Raw genomic sequence first — 25191 nt, 5'->3', positions numbered from 1 at the left:
TTTTTTGGTTGGGAGATTTTTAATGACTTCTTTTATTTCCTTATGGGATATGGGCCTGTTTAAATTGTTTACCTGCACTTGATTTAACTTTTGTATGTGGTATGTGTCTAGAAAAGTATCCATTTCATCTAGATTGTCCCGTTTTGCTGAGTATAGGATGTTGTAGTAGGTTCTGATGTTTTTTAAATTTCTTTAGTATCTGTTATTATGTCTCCCTTTTCATTTCTTATTTTGTTAATTTGGATACTGCCTCTGGGCGCTTTAGTTAGTTGGCTAGGGGTTTATCTATCTTGTTGATTCTCTCAAAGAATCAGCTTTTGGTTTATTGATTCTTTGTATTGTTCTCTTTGTTTCTATTTGGTTGATTTTGGACAAGAATTTCACCATTTCTTTCCTTCTACTCCTCTTGGGTATGTTTGCTTCTTTTTGTTCCAGAGCTCTCAGGTGTGCTGTTAAATTGCTAGTGTAAGATCTCTCCAGTTTCTTCACCAGGACGCTTAATGCTATGAATTTTCCTCTTAGCACTGCTTTCATTGTGTTTGGGTATGATGTGTCAACATTTTCTTTAAATTCTAGGAAGTGTTTAATTTCTTAGTGCAAAATTCTACCAAAATTTCAAAGAACAGTTAATGCCAACACTACCCAAATTATTCTACACAATAGAAATAGAAGGAACATTACCCAATTTGTTTTCTGAGTCCAAAGTTACCCTGATACCCAGACCACAAAAGGACTCAAAAAGAAAGAAAATTCAGACCAATGTCACTTATGATGAAAAATTTTTTATTAAAATACTCAGGAGCCAAATCCAAGAAAACATCAAAAACATCATGATCAAGTAGACTTCATCCCAGAGGTGCTAGAATGGTGCAACATACATCAATCTGAACATAATTCATCATATAAACAAACTGAAAAAAAACATACATGATCCTCTCATTACAATCAGAAAATACATTTGGCAAAATACAACATGTCTTCATATTAATATCCTTGGAGATATTAGGAACAGAAGGCACATAGCTCTACATAATAAAGGCAGTTTACAGCAAACGCTTAGCCAACATCAACTTAAGTGGAAAGAATCCCAAAGCAATTTCACTAAAATCAAGAACAAGAGAAGGTTGTCTACTCTCCCTTCCATATTTTATATAGTAATTGAAGTTTTAGCTAGAGCAAAAAAGGAACCAATGAAGATCAAGGGGATGTAAATTGAAAAGGAAGAAGTCAATGTTTCTTTCATTGCAAATGATAATAGTATACATAATTGACCATAAGTATTCCAACAGGAATCTCCTTTAGCTACTAGACAGTTTCAGCACAGCAGCTGGACACAAACTCACAAAAATGAATAACTTTCCTTTATACAAATGATAAAGCAAAAGAAATCAGAGAAACAACATTTTTCATAATAATCTCAAAAAATAAAAAAAATTCTAGCAATAACTCTAACCAAGCTAATAGAAGACATATGATTAAAACTTTAAAGCATTGAAGAAATAGATTGAAGAATACATCAGAAGACGGATTAACATAATAAAAATAGCCATCTTACCCAAAGCAATCTACAGATTCAGTGCAACCCTCATCAAAATTCCACCACAATTCTTTATAGATCTTGAAAGAAAAAATTTCAGCATCATATGGAAACACACACATACACAATGAGAAAGTCAGAGAGTCAGAGTTGGGGGGCAGACGAGAAAACAGAATAGTTAAAACAATCTTGAATAGCAAAAGAACTGCTGTAGGTATCACTATCTCCAACCTCAAGTTTTATCATAAAGCTACATAGTAATATAGCAATGTATTGGTACAGAAAATACACATGTTGATCAATGGAATCAAATTGAACTCCCAGTCATAAATCCACACAATAGAAGCTTCCTAAAATGTATACATATATGGAGGAGATCTAAATGTAATTGACAAATAATGAACTCTCTTGTCACCAAATGATGCTTTCAGTATTAGGATTGGGCTACATCTAATTGAGTTGTCAGCCAAAGACATCCCATGGGACTCCCTAAATAACCCAGGCTATTGCCCTCATCCCTAACTCAGAAGCTATCTCTGACGGAGTATCAGGAAACTACTTTCAAGTGTTGGCTTCATGTCTAGGAGTAGATGGGCAACAGAAGATAAACCCAACTTGGAGGTTTCTTTTTTCATAAAGTTGTGTCAGGGCTTTTGTTTTTGTCATTTAAATCTATAACACACATATTTGTATATATATTTGTATATATGTGTGTATATATACATATATATATATTTACATATATATATGATGACTTCCAGTTTTGTGTTTTTCGGGGATTAATAAGTGTGTGACAGAGTGGAGGTCTCCAAAGTATATATCTTCTGCATTTTCTGAGTACTTTTCCTTCTTTATATTTGTATTCTCCTATTCTGATGTGTTGGTTCTTGTCTCATTATATTATATTTCATTTTATTATTATGCCTTAAAAGGCTATTTGTTTTTTAATGAGAGACAGAAAGTGTTTGGTTGAATCCAGGTGTGAGGGGATACATGGAGAAACTGGAAAGAAGAGATGGAGAAGAAACTATAATCAGGATCTACTATATGAGAAAAAAGTTTTCAGTAAAAGGGAATATATTCTGTCTTTGAACTGCATTAAAGGTGATGCCGATTAGTAACTAAAGGAAATGCCTCTTGTACCATTTTCTTGAGTAGTGTCTCTTGGATCAAAGATAGTAAAGTAGAATGATATGAGCAAGCCACCAACTCCAAATGATGCTGAGAGAAAAATATTGTAACCTAACAGTTACCAATAAGCAGTCCTTTCCAGGACTGCAGTTTTACAGTCTGTCTTTGAAATATCTGAGCAAAATTGTGTGATAATTCGATGGAAGATCTGTTTCAGTTCAACTTGTCTATGCATTCTTTTATATATATTAGGAGCTGACTTGACCTACTTAATTTCTCAATAAAAGAAATATAGTTTACTACTGGTTACCTTCACAACTGTAAATATTTACAAGGGCTAATTAGGTAGGATGTTTGTCTTTCTGTAGAAACCAACATTTTCATATAGTAGTTCCAATAACGACAAAACAAGGATTTTATTTTTTTAATTTCTTTGTTTCCATGTCAAAGCTGTTTATATTTATTATATCCAATTCCACTGAACTCTCTAATTTCAATAGATTCTAAAAATAAATCCGGTAACAGAGAAAAACATAATAAGGGACAAAGAGAGAAAATAGCCAACAATATGACATGGAGCAGCATGTACAGCTGGCTGCACACTAGTAAACAACACCCAAGGAAACTCCGGGTTCCGAGGAACATTTCCTCAATTATGGTCACGATCTGTGCCTTCCAAGAATAATACAATCTGTGCAGTATTTTAAGAAGCCTAGAGAAGATATCAGTAAGAAGATCTGTATTTTCACCAGGCCTCTTTATGTCACAACACATAAAAGAAGCTGTCTATCTTGCCTGTTACTAGGAAAGTTGGCAAAGTTTTAAGCCACAAAGTGTTGATCATTTTGATTATTTTTTTAATTTACAGATGTGAGGTTCATGACACTTTAAAACTTCAAGAGTTCTAGGATATTAAGGAGTTTGAAGTTACACTCCCTTTTAATACAAATAAATTTCATTTTTTTTATAAGAGTTTGCATGGTCTAGTTCCATTGTGTAGATTGTGGCTAGGCCAGAGCCAAACTTCCTTGATACTATCATTTTTTGTGTTTTCCCTTAGACTCCCTCCTTGTTTCCCCCTGTTCTACAGAACCTCTAATGTAATTTGGATTTTGAACATCTATTTTAGTTATAAAACAAGCATAAAACCAAGAAGAGACATAATGGCTCTTTAACCGTACATTCCTTGCTTTCAATTTGCCTTTCCACGCTTGTATATGTCTTTTATTTATGTCCAGAGATATCGTGCTGATTCCATATCTTAGAGTCAGCTAGCTTTTTAAATTTGGATCTGGATCAGAGTCCAAGGAAATTTAAGCTGTGCAGCAAGTGTAATATGAGGAAGCTGAAAAAAAGTAAACAAGCAAGCAAGAAAAAAGAAAGGAAGAGAGGGAGGAGGAGAAACAAAGAAACAAAAAGAAAAAGAAACAAAGGTAGAAACCCAGACTTGGGTATTGAGCCCATTAAATTCAAGGTGATACCAATTGTAATCTCTTAAAAACGTCAAACAAACCACAAAAGTAACAAAAACAAAGAGAATCTTCCAAAATTGTCCAGACTAGTATTTAATTTGCAATCCTTCTGAGCAGTCTTCCCAAGAGTTAGGAAGACAGGCACATCTTACTCAAGATCTCAGCCTTTGACCGTGTGTGTGTGTGTGTGTGTGTGTGTGTGTGTGTGTGTGTGTGTGTAGAACAGTGGCAGAACACTGACTTTTCTTTCTTCCTTTTTTTTTTTTTTTTTTGCTTTTATACCATTTAAATTACATGCAAGTATTAACGTCAGTTTGAGATTGAGGAACTAACAATACAACAGATTCAAATAGTCAAAGAACAAGCAAGGCAATAAACAAAATTCTGTGAACACTCCCGTGATCACTATTTCTAAGGGCTTATTTGAACAAAGAAGTAATTTCAGTCAGGAATCTAACTCTCAGGCTAGGACAAGGAAGTAGGCTTCAGGCATAAAAATGACTTTGGGCTAGGACCGGGAAGTGGGCTCAGATATTTTGGTCTTCCTGCCTTGACCTTTTGTTCTTCAGTCTGTGCCATCCCACTGAGTATCTTTTCTTAGCCTCATGCTGAGCCTGTTCTTTTTCCCCCTGAAATGATGGATCTGCTTTATGGTCTTATTTTCTCTAACAGAGTAAATAAAGAACTCATCTAAACTTTTCGTCCTCCCCAAAGGGCATCTGAAGTCTTCTGGAAGTCTATTACAGACTAAGCTAATTTTTAACTGACAAGTGAATTCCTAATGGTTTCATGGAGTGTGCTTCCCCAAGTTCATAAGGGTGATCTGTGTGCCTACCCCTCTACTTCCTTCATTGCTGCTTCTCTCTCACACTTTATTCTGCCAAAGGCCCCAGGGTTAATCAGGCCTTGTTTTTGGTGATCACTTTACAGAAGATGCCAGGTTTTTTTCACCAGAACAGCAACGTAATGAGTGGGTTGATAGATCCAGGAAGGTGTATGTCCAAAATACATAGATACACATGCTTTCAAGTGAAGGTGGAAAGACCAGAGTGCCATGACTCCTGTGTTAGTGGGATGTAGACTCTTTTAGTTGATATAAACAACAAAAATCCCCCTCAGGGGGAAATGTGCTTTTAAGGGAAGAGGTTTTTTTTTCTTTTTTCCTGTTTGTGGAAATTCTCGTATCTGTCATCCTCTGATTGATAGCACACCTTCAAATGCTTTTCAGGGAAATATGATTATGAGATATATGGAACAAAATCTGGAAAAAAGGATTACTTTTCCATAAAAGTGTTTTACCAAATCTTTAGCAAATCAATGCCCCTCCCCCATGTATGATTAAGTGCGAAAGTGTTCGAGCACATGCATGATGAGTGCCTGCCTTCATGCTTGCTTGCCTGTGCGTGTGCATGTGCTTGTGTGTGTGTGCATGTGTGTGTGTGTGTGTTTGTGTGTGTTGTTTCTCCATCTCCGCTGCAACTGGGCAGTTTTCCTCCATTCTTAGTAAGGCTTTCCAATGTAGCCAGTTAGGGGGAGGAGTGTCCATGCTTCTGTAAATAACCTGTCACCTACATTCTGTAAAAACAAACAAACAAACAAACAAACAACCCCAATAAACTCCTTGATTGTCCAGAAAGAACATTGGTGGGAACTTTGATGCCTGTTTATTGTTATGACCTTAGAAGGGGTAGGTGTTACAAAAATTCCACTGCTAGGCACCAGAAACCTCTGTTTAGGTTGTTCCTTAGAGGAATCCAAGAGGCTTCCAAAATAATATAGGCTATTGCTGTTGCCCTTGATTGCCTACCAGAAGTTAATACTGTTACTGATGTCACTGCATACTTTTGGCACAGGACTTCAAAGAATCAATCTGGTACCAATCTGGAAACTTCTTCCACAAAGACTGGAACACAGTTTTAAGGTGCTATGCAATCAAGCAGTGGAGGCGAAGCAGTCAATAGTTTGCCACATCTATAAAGTCCGAGAACAATAATGACCACTTTGGTAAGGTATTCACAAGAGTGCAATGGTAGCACTTATTTCTTGGGAGTAACTACCACCCATCTAATTGTATTTAAGGCTCAGTCAATAGGAAGGAATCAATTTCTGGTACTGTAAACCCAGTCAACTACCTGTGGCTATTGAGGCCATGAATTCTAAATGACAAGGTATTACTGCCAGTTTAGTACATCAGTATGATTAAAAGACTATTTTCAATACTTCAGTACCTTACCACAGACAAATATATCTCGTATCCTTCTTCCAAGAAGCATCCTTTTGTTGCAGCATTCAGAGAGCACCACAGAGATGCACAACAGGTCAAAAACAGAGAACTGACCATGATATACCCAGCCTCAACTGGTACATCTATAACACAACCCCTATACCCTAGACTCTTAGGGCAGAAAGATTTTAAGAGCAAGAACATTGAGTTATCTGCTGTGAGAAGGTTGCTCACATGTAAGACAGGTAACACTACCTATGAAATCTCACCGATATGATTGCCTAAATGAGACCTAAAAGATGACAATTGACAGACCAACATGGTTTGGCAAATCTCCCAGATCTCTTTTGTGAAGTGCTATAGGCAATTAGTGACTGCCCAAAGAGGGATACTCTAAAGAGAAGCCCCTCGATAGATTATCCAGTATCAAGTGATCAGCCCTAAATGTATACATATATGAACACTAACTGGAATGAATAGCATGTATTTATATATACCTCACATGTATTCATGTATATTTGTGTATGTGGGGGTGGATATGAGTGTGTAAATTTAATGAAGAGGTTATGAATTTGCGAGGGCATGTGGAAGACAAGGGAGGAGTTGGCTAAGAAAGAGATGGGTTAATTTATGTAAATAAATTACTCATGTATGGTATTTTCACAAAAATTAAATTAAACTGTTTCCTTTAATATGTCATGTTTGTTGTTTGGATTTCTAAGCTTGAGGTTATGAATCAGAGCAAAGATCAGTCACTTGAAACTGAGTAAATCCCTCAATGAAGTTACCACGAGTTGTGTAATCTTAGTCAACTTGGAACCATGTCCTCTGGCCGGCAACTCATGAACTCCCCTTATATTTTTTTCAATGAGATATTTTAAAATATAAAGGAAACATGGTCAAGCTCAGCTAGACAGCTTGGTGAGTCAATTTGAATTGCCATGTATACACGTGTTTCTGGTTAAGAAGCAGAAAGTAATGGAAACCAATGTTGTAATCTTATTTAACTGTGTGTGTGTGTGTGTGTGTGTGTGTGTGTGTGTGTGTGCAGGCGCACACACACGCCCACATGTAAAGGCTTTTTTTACTCTACCTCATTTTCTGAAATGGGATTTCTTAGTGAATCTGGATTAAACTGATTTGATTAAGCTTTCAGGCCATTCATCCTCAGGGATTTGAATCTGTCTGACTCTCTAGTGCTGGAGTTAGAATTATGTGCTCCTATACCTTGTCTCTTACGCGGGTGCTGAGAATCTCAACTTATGACCTCACATTGTGGTGGCAGCTGTGGTGTTGGTGGTAGAACCCAGGTTTTTACATATGCTAAACAAGAAATTTAAAACTTCACTCGACTTCCAATCCAGTTGTTATTTTTTTGAGAAAAATCATTTAAAATTCATAAAATTTTATTCTGATCATTGGGTAGACTGGTGCAATGGTATCCAAATTCAGATACTGTGCTGCTCTAAAAGTTGTAGATAGGCATTGACCCTTTAAATAATATAAAGGAATTCCTGATTGTATCATATATACAAGGTTACTAGAATTTGGTCTATTAGGTTCCAGAAGAGCACAGAGGATATCATTCAACATGGGTGGAGGAATACCTTAGAACAAATGTGAGGAAGTTTGGACACAAACATCATTATTAGTTTGGTTTCAATATAATGGAGTATCTTGTAGTTTATATATTTTAGTTTGATTTCTCAGTGTCATTATTTACTTTGAAATAAACCCTCACAGAATTGTTTCAAAAATACAAAGAATATTGACAGTTTCATCAATATGTCATAAGAATAGTTTTATCAATAATATAAGCACAAATGTACAACCAATTGACAGTATTCTTGGTCAGCCACGTTATTAAGCTTGTGTCATGAAGAGTTGGTGAACCCCAAAAGACTATCAAGGAATCATTTCTGATATAATCACATTAGGGTCTCTTTATTACAAAGTTGAGTTTGGGTTTACTCACTGCTGGCCCAAAGGACGGTTTGGTGAAGTAGCCCAGAACTCTCATTAGGACAAGATTTTATAGGAAACAGAAGTACGTGTGGAGGGGGAGGGTCTAGGCTGGCTAGTATCTAAATGAATGTCTATTGTAAGCCAACAGGTGGGTGCTCTGATGCAAGACCTTATACAATCAAGAACAGTCAGAAACTACATCTGAAACAATCAGACTAAGCTTTGATTCACTATTGCTAGGAAGTAGCTAGAGAGTAACTCTGGCCAAGGACAGGTCATGAGGGTCCTTCCTGGTACTTGAATGTAGCTTGTGTTTCAATTATGGGTCAAGTTCTCAGACTTCTTCCTTTTCTTTTCCTTTTAAGATGCAGGTCATTTCTAAGATGGAATAGTTTTGGCCTCTCAGGTAAATAGAAATCATACCCCTCACTGATTGAATCATGCCTGCTAAAGTTTTCTACAAATTAAAAGGTTTCTAGGAATAGTTTAATGTTTATATTCTATATCTTAGGGTTTCTATTGCTGTGATGAAGCACTGTGAATGAAAAGCAAATTGGGAAGGCAAGGGTTTATTTGGCTTATACTTCTTTATTGCTGTTCATCATCAAAGGAAGTCAGGACAGAAACTAAACCAGGGCAGAAACCTAGAGGCAGGAACTGTATGTTGCTTACTGGCTTGCTCTCCATGGCTTGGTTAGCCTGCTTTCCGATAGAACCTAGGACCACCAGCCCAGGGCTGGAACTACCCACAATGATATGGGTCCTTTCCCATCCATTACTAATTAAGAAAATGCCTTTACAGGTCTACCTACAACCCAGTCTTATGGAGGAATTTTCTTTCTTGAGGTTCCAGTGCCTCAGATGACTTTAGCTTGTGTCAGCTTAATATAAATCTAGCTAAAACACTGTGTATAACAACAGTAGGATTAACCATAAGTTTTTGTGACTAAAGATATTAATAATCATTATGAAGTAATGTATATATATGTATATATATATATATATATATATATATATATATATATATATATTATATAAACTAACATGGATCTCCTACAAGAATATGTTTAAAATAACAAACATGTTGTGATGTATTATTGAAAACCTTTGGATGCCATTGTCTAAACAAAGCCCTTTGTAGTGATATAATCCATACTCACATTTCTCTTCTGCATTGTAAACACACACACACACACACACACACACACACACACACACACACACCTGGTCAAAGAAACTGTCTTACCTTGTTTTTAGGGAATGTAATATTTGATCTTGCAGTAGTAATTGCTCCTCTGTATATACTAAGTGGAAATATTTTAAAAATACTAATAGAATATACTGTATAATTTTAGCTGTATAATTGTCCAAGTGAACAATTTGGAGGAACACTTTATTCCACTCTCTCCAACATGGCTATGTGCTTTAGAAAACTGCAGATTGTTTTCCTTAACATAGTGGGGGCAGTTTGTGCTTATCCAGAGATTTTTTTTTTGAAACTCACTAGTTTAAAAGCCATAAGATTTGTGGTAAGATATTACTACTTAATATTTTTCCTATATAAATTATTTTGGAAGCATGAGATCATTAAAAGAAAATAAGGCAAAAAAAAAAATGACAGGGGAGAAAGTGGTAGGCGTGTCCTCAATATTAAGATAAGTGACTTTAGGCAAGTCTGGCACATAGATTGCTGACACTTTCCTCCCATTGTTCAAGAATATAAATTATTTCCATGAATGTGCTGTTACATGTGTTTTTGAAAGGAGAGAGAGATGCAGGAATTTCTGAATGTTCCTTAGCTTCCAAGTGTCAGCATTGTCTTTGTTCTCCTTTGAGTCAGTTAGACTTAAAAGGAACTCACTTAGCGATAAGAAATGATCAAGGAAAGCTTTTACAGGGAAAGCGAGAGGGCAGCTCCCTTGTCCCAGCATGGCTCATTTCCCAAGAAGTCAAAGCTGATACCCAGGAGGCCTTGAGTATCCTGCTTCATTTCTGTTTTAAATAAAGTAACTGAACACCTTTCCTCTCTTTTAGTTTCAGGAAATACACTCTAGCAGTTGTATAAAGTCCAGGGCATGTGGAGCCTTGGGAGATATGTCAAGTGTTAGTGGATGGGGATCTGAGGAACAGGAATCCAAGGACTGAGTGATGCTGAGCTGCTCTATCAGGTCAAAGTTAAAATACACTAGAGACCCAGGTGAGATGTTTCCTCTTAGCCCTTTGTGTCAACGTCGTGTCCTTTCTTTTCCTGGATTTCCTTGTACTCGCATCAGATCTCCATCAGGCTCTTGCATGTCTACCAGTTTGTTGTGTTTCTGCTTTCCTGCTATGATTTTCTGTCTCACTTTATGCCTTTGCTTTATGTATTCATGTCCTGATTATAAATAATAAAATGTGTTTGGCATGTATATGAATGGGAACATCTATATAAATGATGGTGATATGCATCGTGTAAGTAGTGAATTACTGTTTTTAAATGAATACATACATAAAAAGTATGAGCCGGTAGTAATATGTAACTGAATGAACTATAAATGCATTATCAGCTCACTAACTGTAATGGTGAAGGTTGGATTCAGTAGCTTATCGAAATGAAACATGTTACAGTATCAACCTAATGTTTTTGGTATCTTTCATAATGCTTTTTGGATTCATCAATTCACCTAGAGCATATTTATGAAGCAGTTGATTTATTTTAGGCACTTGAGATTTGATAAGAGAGTACAACTATCTGCTTCATAGAAATGAGAATATTAAAAAAGGAGACAAGAAATAAATTACAAACAAGTAATATTTAGCTAAGTATCAGATATTAAGAAAAAGCATGTAGAATTTTAAAAGTATAAATATTAGGAATCTGTTAGAAGAGCCATTTACAGAAATAGAAAAGGTAACTGCTACTGCAGATGCTGGAGGAAATGGAACTTTTGTACTATCTTGGTGGGAGCATCAAGTAGTGGAGACATTGTGGAAACTGTGTGGAGATGTCTCAAAATTTTCAGCTAGCTAGGACTGTACCATAGAACACAGCAACATTCTTACTGGGTGATTATTCAAATAAATGCCCTTCAATATGCTAACTAGGCAGGTACATACCAATATTTATTGTGACACTATTCATAATTGCCAACAAATGTAAATAATTTAAGTGCCCATCAACCAATGAATAGGTAACAAAAATATGGCAAATATATACCATGGAGTACTATTGAGCTCAATAGAGAAATGATTCATGTCATTTATAATTGCATGGGTATACTAAAGTATATGTGTCCTCAACACAAAATTGTACTTATTAAGAAGTAATGCATTACCTAACTTCATTAAACCATTATATGGTACATAAGTATTTGGAAATGACATAATGTACACAATCAATAGATAAAATTTTAATTTGTCAATTAAAATTTGAGTCAAGTCTGTCATGACGGCACAGTGGGTAAAGGTATTTGACACCAGTCTTGATGACCTGAGTTTTATCCCCGGGTCTCCTAGAAAGAAAGAATCATCTTCCACTAGATGTCATCTGATTTTACACACATACCACATGCATGCACACACATATATAACATATGTAATGCAATTTTTAAAATTGCCGGGCAGTGGTGGCGCATGCCTTTAATCCCAGCACTTGGGAGGCAGAGGCAGGTGGATTTCTGAGTTTGAGGCCAGCCTGGTCTACAGAGTGAGTCCAGGACAGCCAGGACAACACAGAGAAACCCTGTCTCAAAAAAAAAAAAAAATGAAGCCTGCTGAGGAGCAATTGTAATTGCATTGGTGGGTAGCCTGGGGTTGGTAGTCGGCCCGTGTTTAGGTTTTTTCCTGAATTATAAGCCAAGTCACAATTAAATACAGCAATCAACATTCACTTCTCTTGCTGAATCTGGTTCAGCAATGGAAGACAGATCCATAGAGAAGCATCAGTTCTCATTCTATTGAGTAATATGTAAGAAGACAGCTTTTTATGTTTGCAATACCTTCATAAATTCCAAAAGGTCAAATTTCAGATGTACAACATATGACAAGCTAGCCATGCAAAAGCACCTTTGAGTGCACTGTGAAATTCTCTGAAGCATATAACTTTACAGGCTGCAGTGGACTGGAAATGAGGACGAGAATCTAATACTCAGCCAAAATATTTTTCTGGTGACATAATAACTGGGGAGCCAAGAACCACATCACACTCCAGCTTTCTGGCTTCTTCCCAGGAGTCTAAACATTTGTTTCCTGAGAAATACCACTTGAATAATTTCTTGGCCTTTGGACAGGATACCACAAGGCTAAAATCTCAATGCTCTTATTTTTTTCTTTGTAAGCTGAAGCCAGGAATTTTTAATATTATAATGTGTATTTTTTTACACTTCGGCAATACGATTATAGTTCAGATAATCTCAGCTACAGTTCCTAATATTATTCTGAGAATAGAGAAAAATCCTAGGAAAAAGAGAAGCTCTGTAGATTATAGAAGGTTCTATATGCTGAGTATAAAAAGGTCGGGATCCCTCTAGGGAGATTGTTACTGGAGCCTTCAAAGTAAGATATAGCTATATACATATATGTCAGTCACAGAACACAAGAGGGGATCTTCTGAGTGGATTGGTGAAGAATTGTATTCATTGATATATAATAAATGAAGCCTGAGGGCTAACCTACTTCTTGCCTTAAAAATATACTGATGATTCAGATGTGGAAGACAGTCATTCAGTCCTCTCTCTTTATTCTCAAATGATGCAATAGACTCGAGAAGAAGCCATGAGAGATTTGGGTTAGACTTAATCAGAAATCTTTATTGTGAAACATTGGAAATGGTTCCTGAGGAATGTTGTGGAATCGTTTCACTCAAGAGGATTATAAAAAGGAGAGTCTTATCTGTTGATGGTATGAAAATTGTAGCAAGACCTACTGACTCTAAGCTTTCTTCCATAGGACTGGATCTTGTACACTAGTTCTTTGGGAATTGTGCTGTCTTCATATAATGATACATTGCACTAGCATGATTTCCATTTTGATGGCTGCTTGTACGAAGTCTATATACATATTTAAATGTATTCAGTGATGAATAGTATTTGTATTATCCATTCTGTTTTGGAAGAGGAAATTACAATTATAGTATGAGCCATGCCAGTCCACAAACATTCTATTATTATCTTAAGATTTTAATTTTGTAAAAGAATCAGCATTTATTTGAGTAATTATCCTTTCACAGATATCAGGAAGTTAGCAGATTTGAAATTCTATTCTTGTTAGTTGATTTGTTTCAGTTCATATTAATAGCTCTACATAGGGCTTATAGAGACAATTCGCAAGAAGTTTCTGGATCCCACGCATATTTTGAAAGGTAGGTTTACATTTTCTTGCAATAAACTGTCTAACAAACGTCCTGTAGTGAAGCCAAGGATTATTTAGAGGGCTTTTCTGGGGAGTAATTGGAGTTGACTTTGATGTTCAGCACTGTTTCTTCACAATTTTTAAAACTGAAGTATTGAAGAAAAAAAGATGTAATCAGGCTTATAGTGGTGATAGACCTTGGGCCAAAACATAGGTCCCATATCTCGTAACATACACCACTGTATCTTGCAGGGTGCCCTGTCAGGAGTTTGTGAGTACCTGTTAAATGTGAGAATCTATTGGTTCATTAGTTTGTAGCAACCATGATGAAATGAGAAGAAGAATGGTTTTTTTTTTTGTCTTTTTTTTTTTTTTTTTTTTTTTTTTTTTTGGAAAGGGCCAGGAAAAGCACCACGGCACAGTATTGTAATAGTTCTTATTACTTTAAAGATAGCCTTTAGCTTTTGAAATTCTAAGATTGCAGATGGGTGTTGATTTACCATGCTTGAGAATAAAAGCCATTGATAGGTATAGTAACAAACTTGCTTTAAACATCATAGATATTAGTTAAGAAAATAAGTAGGGTAATTATTGGCTGTGAAAAAAATCTCATTACATATTATGAAAAATAGTGTTCATAGCTGTTGAGTTCTCTAAAATGACCATAGCCATTAACATCTGTGTCTCTTGAATTTGAAGCCCCATTGTGTCATCAAGTATCTGGACAACCTAACAAATGAGACTTGTGAGGCAGTGTGGCAGTTTGAAAGCCTAGTGTTAATGTGAAAGGGCAATATCCCTGATAAATAATGTGAACAAAACCAGTAAGTCAAACCTACACAGCAGCTACTCTGTCCAGCTTCTCTTCATCCTCCTTTTCCCCTCTTCTGGCTTTTGTATCTTCAACAGATATGCACACAAAGATGAAATATGAAATATGTATTGCAGTCTAATTCAGGAGGCAGAGCAGCAAATAGACATGATACAGTCTCATGAATAGAGTTTTCTGTTTGTTTGTTTCTTTGTTTGGTTGGTTGGTTTTGGAAATGAATCTGTGTGAATCTACACTATGGGGTCTCAAAAAAAAGAATGATGTATGTGATAAATAGGAAGATTCTATTATCGCCTGCCTTGATTACTTTATATCTATCTATCTATCTATCTATCTATCTATCTATCTATCTATCTATCTATCTCACCTTACCGGACCTATTATTAGATTGCTTGCCTTCCTATATTTGAGAAGTATAACACGCGCCTCCCGCCTTGCCGCACACCCATGGATGAGAAAACACGCGAGACGCAATTCGGGTAGTTACTGCAAAACGAGGACTTTTTATTGTGTAACACACACGTGGAAAGCGCGGAAGGACGCGCAAGGGCGGAAGGGAAGAGACGCAGAAGGGGCCTTGCTTAAATACAGCCTAGAGTGACGTATTCACTTCTGATTGGCTGTTCACTCACCACCCAATATTATGCCTCGGGATTGGCAGTGACTTTGGCACGCCTTTCTGCCTAGCAGCTGCGCAGATAATTGTTTACAATTGGGAAGACACGCGGCCAGCGCCATCTTGGAAATGCAAATGTATAGCCACTGCTTACAGCGGCTTCCTACAGAGAAGATTCTAGTTCAATGTAAATAAGTCATAAGAAAAAACAATTTCATACTAATTAATATGTGAGAATGATATCGAAACCTTTATCAATACTTCAACACATAGCAAAATTAAGACTGATGTATTAAAGTTGGCAGGCTTTACTCCATTACACTGTTGCTTCACATGAGCTAGCAGACTATCAGAAATTAGTGAAAGTGATGACTGCTTTTTTCTCATTCTATTTTATGGAAATTCGTGGTTCTACCAACTATTCTGGCATATGGACCTAATCAATAAACCAGGGAAGACATCTGTTTATTATTTAATATCTGATATTTTAGGAGGTTGAATGATTGTGGATATCTATCCTGAGACAATGTCTGTTTCATTTCATTCAGAGGAGTAACCTATTTCTGTAGTGAAACTGGAAGAATTTCTGGAAACTATTTACAGAATCTGGTTGTTTTGTAGATTTATGAAAACAACTGAAGAGGCTTCAGTACAGTCAGTTGCGGAAGTAAGGTCGCTGGTCATTTAAGTTCCCACTCCCCCATCTCATTCTTGTTTGATATTTCATCATTGTTTCATTCTGTCTTGTAAGAATGTCGGTTTACTGATGTATGCATCAATATATTCAGACATTGCTCTTCACGCACTATGAAAAAGTAGAATCAGTATATCTGTACCTTGTACCCACATTCAAGAAAAGAATTTGTCATACTGCACAAACATGCAAATGAAACAGTAAACATAACTACTCCTTCTCTATGTAGCCTTTTAAAGTACTGTATGTACACTGCTGATTTTGTTGGTCTTCTCAAGTGCTGGGGTTACAGGAATATATTATCATACCGTGTATACATGGTACTTGGAAATGAACCCTAGGCTTCATACACACTAGGAAAGTAATCTATGATATGAATTACCCCTCATCCTCAACTCCATCAGTTGGGTTTTACTAGAACAAATAACTTCAGTTTTTTTCTTTTTTTTCTTTTATATTTTATTTACATTTAAGATGCCATTCCCTTTCCACATTTCCCCTCCCTAGAACACCCCTGTCCCATGCCCCCCTTTCCTTTTTGCTTTTATACGATTTTTTAAAAATGTTAATAAAAGGATTTATAAGTTTGGTAATGCTCAATCAGAATCGTAACCCAATACCCAACCTAGATATAAAAACTATCTTTTACTGGTGGAGACATGTGAACATCTGCCTCCATGCCCCCTCTCTCTTTCTCTCTCTCATCACCTAGCTTCTCTTCTTCATCTTCTCTCCTTGTTCTATCTCTTCCTCTCAGTACTCCTTCCCACTTAGCTCCTCCTATATATCACTCTTCCTGTTAAAGTAGAACTTTTCTCTCAAAATACAATTAGAGCATACTTATTCCTAATTGTACCAGTGAGGTACAAGATAGTCCTAATACCCAGTCCATCATTCTGTTGACTAACCAGAACCCCTGTCATCTCTTCTAACTAAAATACTTACTTTTGATACTGGCTTTTTGGCTTTAGAATGAATGTCAGCTGAAAACCATCTACTCAGATCTTTTCTCTCAAAGTAAATAGCCAGGATTGGTTATGAGACTATAGGTCTTCAACCCCATCAGAAATCCAGAATGACTGAGTTAACTGAAGTTATGGGAAGCACTAAGCATAGCTTCTAAAACTTAGCCAATTTATAGAGACCGCTGAACACCTGAAAAGCCCCTATACTACCGAACGTTGGAGCATCAAATCTTCAGCCTTCTGGCCCAGAATCATTTGACAGACCTTAGTGATGCAGGATTATTAAGGGCTGATTACTCTGTCTAGGCAGATATAATCAGTTGACTATTCTGCATGTGTGTCCTTTTCTGGACAGTAATTTGTAGATGGAGAGAGGCAATTCTTGCCTATAACTTCAGTTTTGACAGCTAAGTACGTTGATATTAGGAATCGTAGCTCTAAGAGATGGCAAGAAGTAAGCCCTCATAAATTAATGGACAGGTAAATGTTCTTTCATGGCTCATGTTATACACCTTCAAATAAAACCTTTCCATCAAATAGTGTTTCTGTAGCCCAGGAACATGCTTTGTAGAAATTAATTTACTTATATCCACCTAAAACCACGAATTACTTCCCCCTTTTCATTATGTTGTATTGAATTACTTTCTTGGGGCAGTAAGAACCAAATTCTGGTCTGGAATCCTCTGTGTTCTGCTCTCTCCTCCTCCCTCTAGTGTTGGGAATAGAATCCAGAGATTTAGTATGTTAATCAGGCATTCTGTCACTGAAGAGTATATTTAGACTTTACATGACTTTTAAATAAATGAGTTTATGATTACATATTATATTTTTGCTTGTTCTGGTTTTTATGATATATTTTTATCACAGGAATGTAATTTCAGTGAATGCAGAAGTTTGTCCATCTCTGTGTTCCAACTGTTTAGCACAGCATTTAATACCTATTTATTGAATAAATGACTGAAAGAACAACTGAATGATAATAACCAATGAGGCAGTAAGGTCTGAAGAAAGTATTAAAACCCGTTTTCAAAGATGCACTACCAGATGGGGCTAGGTGTGGTGAAGCATGCCTGTAGTCTCAGTAAATTTGGAGGATTGATAACTCCAAAGATCCATAGCAAAAACACTGTCTAAAAAAAAAAAAGACAAAACTCATTCAAGGCAGTCAGAGATAAATACAGAGATAAATGGCCAATCTAAAGTAGTTCACACAATCATCCTGGTGTTACATCCAGATGTTGTGTTTTCTGGCAATCTCACCATGTTAATGTCAGTGTTAATATATGGTGGGTATGATCTATAACATCTGTGAGTTTCTTCAAATTAAACAAAAACTATTCATAAATTAACTTTTTTCAAAATCTTATTTTGCAACGCAGTTAAGCATTTTTCAATCAATATGCCTTAGTAAAATGACAACTTGAAAAGATTAATTCTCAGTTTTTAATCATTATTTTTTCTTTGAAATGATAGTATCCCCTAGCTTTTGGGAACTTTGTATTGGTTGTTCAATGTCTAGCTGGAACTTCAATCTACACATGAGTACACGTGTGTTTCCTGTGAATTGTTCATTAAAAATTAGATTGTGTGCTCATTTCTGACACATTATCAAGGAGAAAACAGGAATGATCATGATACTATGGTAAAGCTCTCTTGATTAGTAAACTGCATTTTTTTAAGGCAGTTTAGATCTTTGAAGATGATAAATGAAAATGAATTATTTTGTGAATCCTACTATCTGAAAGTTTTTATGTAGAAGAGATTTATTTGTGGTAATGGTTAAAAAATAGCCCAGCTTAGTTGAATGCAGTTATAGATTTATTGGTGTATAATATTCCATGCATTATTTTCAGAGAAGTGAACTAAATTAGCAAGATTTAACGTCAAAAGGCAGTGTGATATGGTACAAGTGCCTAATGAATTCTTATATGTAAAAGGCTTTGTCTCTAACTCCATTTGGTTTCTCCTTTCTGCATAGTGATTTCCTGTCTGTTAAAAAAACATGTAGACAGTTTTATTTCAGTCTTGTCCAATTAATATTCTATGAATAGGGCCCTTCTTGGTTTTTGAGGTTAAGCAGGTCAGATCTCACATTATGGCATATTAATAAAAATTTTGGTTATTTCATTTCAATCTTAGTATTAAATATATAGGATTTCACTTTATAATGCAAAATATATTTTCATTTTTGTTGTGTATGATGTTCAGGGCAGAACCCAGCACCCTACCAACTGATCTCTGTATGTCCCCAGACCTGTGCAATGTCATTGAAGAAATTTACTTTTATGGGCATTTGTATATTACTGTAACATGTTTAGAAATATAATTAATAAAATAATTTGCCAGATTATAACTGATCTTATAAAATCTATTTCAAGATCCCTATGCTTTAAACTGAAAACATTCTCTGATTAAGAAAGCAGCATAAAGGGGTGGGGTTATGGCTTAGTTGGTAGTGTTGCCCAGTGTCCTGAGTTCAACTCCAAGATCTTCATTAACTGAGTTTGGAGGTGTGTGCCTATAATTACATCAGTGAGAACCTGGAGACAAGCAGATAAGGATTTCAAGGTCTTCATTGGCAGCCAATTGGGTTTAGGGCCAGCTTAAGCTGCATGAGATGAGCCACAAACAAGTAGTAAAAATCTACTCACCAAATCTGAACATGTTAGTGGTTGACTTGATTACTCGTAACTAATTAAATTGTTTTTAAGACACAAATGCTATTTTTTCATTGTCATTCTGCATATTTCCAGGCTGTATCTGGAAGATAGTGTGGCTGACTGTATTGGAACAAAGACAGTACTTTTTGCTGACAAACATTCTTGAGTTCCATTTGTTGAATGTTGAAATTTTGATACCCTAAAATTCTCTTCTGTATAATGGGAATGCTGAAATACTCTTTCTCTTATCTGAGTAGTGACTTCCCATTAATTCATTAACCTATCATCAACTAGTGATAAGAAGAAATGTTATTAAAGTTTAATACCAGGCTTTTTTAAGACAGAAAGATTACACTTATATAAATTTATTATGTATACTGTTAGATCATTCCAAATCTTTTATGTTAGTTTTCTCTTGCTGTACATATTTCATAAATAAAATTTATCATACATATGTATTTATAGGAAAAGCAACGGTCTGGGTTATTTACTAAGACATACAGAAGGTACCCTTCTACTGATTAGTGGGGTCTTCTGTATTAATATTTGTACCACAAGTTTGTTGTGAGGAGCAAAGTTCATGATGAATCATTGAATCTGACTTCCATCTACTACAAAGGAACTTTGAAAAAGAGTTTAGCTTCTCTTAGTTTCTTAAATGGAAATTCTTGTGTAAGTCAACAGTGCAGACCATTCTGCCATTTTTAGTTTTTGCTTTGGGGTTATTTGCACCACCGGAATAAAGATCATATGTACAAGAGGTTTTTTGTTTGTTTGTTTGTTTTTAATGTACCAAATGACTCCTCCAGTCTAAGAATTGGATGTATAAAGGTAAGTGGCATACTACTTCTGCCCATAAAGAAATTACATACTAAGGTAAGTAAGAGACATGAGAAAACCCAGGCAGGGTCTAACCTAAAGAAATAACGCAGTAGGCAATCAGTGCTCTGCTAAGTTGAATGAGAGGTCAAAACAAGGAGCAAAACAAAAAATAAAAAAGCCATTAGCCTTACTAGGCTTAAAACATCATTCACATATTCTCCTTTTACATTTTATACAGTTTTTGATTTCTGGACTTCATGTGCAGATACCCTTGGGAAGAGCAGTGTCTTACTATTAATACATGTTTTTAACACAGATTTATTTCACTATTAGTTAAGGCATGGTAAACCTCTAAAATCCAGACACATCATAGATAGACCAAAATGTGGACTGACAGGACTACTGCAGGTCGACAAATGTCCAGGATCATTTTAACGCATCACTTTACCATCTTGTAGTATGTTGACATTATCTATGTGGTCAAATATGATTTCCACTGTCATATCCAGGCCATATCTTGCTGATTTGGGTGAAAAAGTGGGAAGAGGATATGTGCTTTTCTTGTTAAACCTTGATCAAAAGATTGCACACTTTGCTTTTTGTGTATTGTTGTCTAAATTGCAACCACATATTCACAACTAGATGAGAAGAAATTAGAAAATTCAGCCTTCAGTTGGGAAGATGTGTATTCAAGTCTAACACAGTTTATATGGCCCAAAGGAGATACACAAACTGGGAAACAATGTCTTGTTTTGCTTCATTTTTTTGAGGTAGGACTGTATAGCTTTGGTTGGCACTGAACTCACTAAATAGACAAGGCAGTATTTGAACTCACAGAGATCCAACAGCTTTCTAAATCCTGGTAGCAAAAGCATGTACTTACCCATGCCTAGTTTTTGCCACAGTTGTAAAAGACAACTTTAGACTTATTTGCTTTCGAAAACACTCAGAACATTGACAACAGTTAACAAAGCTCATTTCTATCTCTCATGAAATTCCAAGGGATTTTGGCAGGGCACAGACTTAAAATCTCAATGTATTTTTAAGTGTTTTGCAATTGATATTAACACTACCGGGGATCATCCTCCAAAGCATTCATGCCTGAAGATTCACACAATCTTCATGACACAGGTACAGTTACTTGTTTTCTCTTCCAAATTCTGTTAGGTACCAATGGTTTTCTCTGTTACAGTTTATTGTTCTTGTCATGGGGATCTATCTTGTTTTGACCACTTGATCTTTTTTTCATAAGAGACAGACAGAACCTAGTGTCAAAGACAGGTAGAGTTGAGGAAAGCACACTCTGAAGCCGTGGGAGTAGCCAATGGTCAGAGACTATTTTCTCACTCTACATGTTAGGTAGAGTTAAAAAAATCTCTATTATGTATTTTTTGTGTCTAGGTATTTTGTCTGCATATACATTTTTAAGTCTGTATGCTATTTGTGTGCCTGATGACTGAGGTGAACAGGAAAGGACATCAGATTCCTGAGACTGAAGTTGCAGACAATTGATTGCTGCCATGTGTGTACTGGCAATTAAAGCTGAGTCTTCCAGAGTGGCCAGTGTTCTTAATTTCTAAGCCTTCTCTCTAACACCATTTTAGGAAATCTTTTAAAAAATAGTTCTGAAGCTTCTAGAACAATAAACCTTTCCTAAGGGACATTTTGTTTTCTGAATGACCAAAAGACACATTTGCTTTGTCAGTTACAAGAAAAGGAAATGATATCTATATTTTTTGTTGTTCTTTATCCAGACTCTTGCTAGATAACAATCTTATAGGATTTTGATCTCTGGGGATTAAGTTTAGATAGAAATCTATTAATGACCTTCAGAGTATTTTAGGGGATTACATCTTCACTCTGGACCAGAGAGATTGTTGGCTTCCATTCCTCCAGCCTGTGATTAGAGCTCTGCAGTGCCAGTTCCTGGTTTTCTAGGCTGAGGAGTCCAACCCCTGTGTCTTCTAGTCCTGGTAACATCTAACTAGCTTCCTAACATTCTCACACTGTGGAGTAAACATTCAGCAGTTTCTACTTTCCATTCCTCCAACTTGACTTCAAACAACATGACATAGCATTGAACTCATCTGTCTGGTACGTAGAACTTGGATGCCCTGTGGCTGAGCAGTGAGTAGGAGTGAGCAGAATCAGGTTGGCACGGCTGACCTCTGCTGTTTGCATTCACACGTCTTGGTGCTCATTCTTGCTTCGGAAAACTACCTGAGGACAGGCTGCTTTTGTTGCCAACTGTATATTCTGGGTCAAAGGGTTTTTCTGGTAATGTCAGCTCTCGACTCTTGCTACTGCATCTTGGTAATAGAGGAGATCACAGATTTATTACAGCACAATAAAACTAGATTTGGGGAGAAGGTAAGCAGCCTTTAAATATACTCTGTCTCATATGTTTAAATGAATGTTTAGGCATTGTTATTAAATTTTGAATTCTGTTGTAAACCTTGTGTGTATATGTAATCCCATTTTGTTCATTTTTCTTCTCTCTCTCTTTTTCTGTCTATTTAATACCTCTTAACCTTTAAAAACAAAATAAATCTTTGAATCTTTAGATGTAGTGAAGCCTTATTTTCTGTAGGCTCCATATCTTTGGATTGAATCAAACATAGAAATTGAATATATACTAAACATATACAGATTTTTTCTTAAAAGGTATAGTATAATAGCTTTATATGTAGAATTTACTTTTTATTACTATATATAATATATATAACATACTACATATTGCCATGTATAGGTAATACAACTAATCTAGAAATAACAGAAAGGAATTTCAGATGATGTGTATAAAATATGTGCAAGCATTTCAACCATTTTATGTAAGATCTGGGCCTTCTGCAGATTTTGATATCATCAGGGATACTTCCATTTGAATAGTGGTTTAAACTAACCATTTCCTGATTTGGTGGTCAACAGAGTAATTGAAATTATAGAATACTGCACAAAGAAAAAGATATCATAATTCCTGTCACTCAACCATTTTATATAAAATCCTCAGCAGTTCAGTAAGTATACAAAGAGCACAAAAATAGATGTCAATTTTATTGAAGATGGATGTTAATTAGCCTAATTAAAATTATGTGTGTTTGCATGTATGATACATGCATTTATTAAACAGCATTGCTATACATGCATGTACAGAGGCCAGAGATTGACATTATCTTTGTTCTGTTCACTCTACCTTAAAACAAAACAAAACAAAACAAAACAAAACAAAACAAGTAAACCAAGGTCTCTCATTAATAATTCTTCAGTCTTCTTTCTACTTTTTATCTCAAGCAGCCACATGCACTGTGGTTTAATCCTATATGTATCCCTGTCACCAGAAAAGGTTGAGACAGAACTTTTTCTCACGCAAAGCAGCAAAGTTTAGCCTCTGCTTTCACCAATGGAGCTGTCCATCAGGATAAAAGGGACTATCTAGTAGACTTCAACAACAGAAGCATTATGTATTATTATTTAAAACAGAAGTTCATTAATAAAATTTAATTAATGCTTTATATATTTATTATGACAGACACTATATTATTGTAAGATATTAAACACCATGAAGCTGGGTCTATCTCTAACTGCCAGAAGATTTGCAGGAAGCAGGAGACTTGAGGGAAACTTCCTGCAGTTAATTGAAACTGCAATCTCAGGAAGAAGAAAGGAAAGGTTGAATAAAGATTTTCTTTTATTTATTTTTCTTGTCAGCAAATTCCTACACTAAACTCTCACACAGAGTTCTGATAAGTAATTTCAGACAAAAATGATTGCAAAACAGCCAGATCAGTGATGTTACACTCTCTAAATTGGACTTTCCTAACTTCAAACCTGGAGAAACAATAGGATGAATGTGGTGGCACACACTTGCTTTTTAAATTTCCTTTTTATTGGATATTTATTTATTTATTTACTATTTATTATTTATTTACTTATTCCTATTTTATTGGATATTTATTATTATTTACGTTTCAGATACCATCCCCGTTCCCCATTTCCCCTCCCTAGAAACCCCTATTTCACCCCTCCTCCTCCTTTATGCTTCTATACCATTTTAATTACATGCATGTATTAAGGTCAGTTCTAGGTTGAGGGTCTAGCAATACAATAGATGCAAATAGTCAAGGAGCAAGCAAGACAAAATAATCAAGGAACAAGCAAGGCAATAAACACAGATGTCAAAGAACAAGCTTGTTCTTTAATGGCTTGCTTCTTCCTTGGTGGCACACATTTGTCATCCCAACACTCTGAAGTCTACAACGCGATTGACATTTAATAAAATGTCTGTATTTGTGTTCATTTACATAGGTAATAATTTTCTGTAATACGTTTTTTAAATTTAAAGTTTGTTTGGTGTTTGATTGCAAGGCCAGGCTCTTTCATATACATATATGTGAACTCCACCCCCAGCTCATAAAGGACCATTTTTAGGCAAAATGAAGAGACAATTTTTTATGTAAATCGAGGGTAAATGGCTTAACAGTAAAATATATTTGCTATTATTTAGTAATTATACACAACAATATGTTTCATTATGACAGATTCATACATGCATGTATTTTGAACATACTTATTCTTATGGCCCTTTCTTGTCTTCCCATTTTATATCCCTACTTCTTCCTAACCAGTTCCCCTTCCATGATTATATCTGTTTTTTCTTCCTTCTTTGTACTTTCCTTCCTCCTTCCATCCTTCTTTTCTTCTTTCCTTCTTTCTTTCCTCCTCCCTGCCTCTCTACTGAATTTAGTTACGGCTGCATATAGGCCCATGGATGAGTGGCTGTTTTCTGGTGTATGGACACCTTGTCAGTGATTACAACACTAAAGAAAATGTCCATATCTTCCCTAGGCAACCATAAAATGGATTTCATCTGAGGACCCATTCAATAATTTTTCTTCACTCTTTTTTTTTTTTTTGGTGCTTAGAAATGAGCCTACTACTTTGCACA

General features: G+C 35.8%; 1 protein-coding gene across 5 annotated transcripts in view; it reads left to right on the top strand.

Moving 5' to 3' along the window:
* The first annotated feature begins 10381 nt into the window (after positions 1–10381).
* Positions 10382–25191, top strand: part of Il13ra2 (interleukin 13 receptor subunit alpha 2) — a 52682-nt gene continuing 37872 nt past the window's right edge. For 2 of the 5 annotated variants that reach the window (XM_076918287.1, XM_076918281.1), the window contains exon 1: positions 10384–10526. The gene's annotated coding sequence lies outside the window, so the exon portion shown is untranslated. Of the gene's footprint in view, positions 10527–13636; positions 13668–25191 lie in introns of those variants that run through there. The other 3 variants (XM_076918286.1, XM_076918284.1, XM_076918289.1) reach the window with 3 other exon arrangements.

Source organism: Arvicanthis niloticus, chromosome X (assembly GCF_011762505.2).
Source record: "Arvicanthis niloticus isolate mArvNil1 chromosome X, mArvNil1.pat.X, whole genome shotgun sequence".
Taxonomy (NCBI): Eukaryota; Metazoa; Chordata; class Mammalia; order Rodentia; family Muridae; genus Arvicanthis; species Arvicanthis niloticus.
This window is presented reverse-complemented; position numbering and strand designations above follow the sequence as displayed.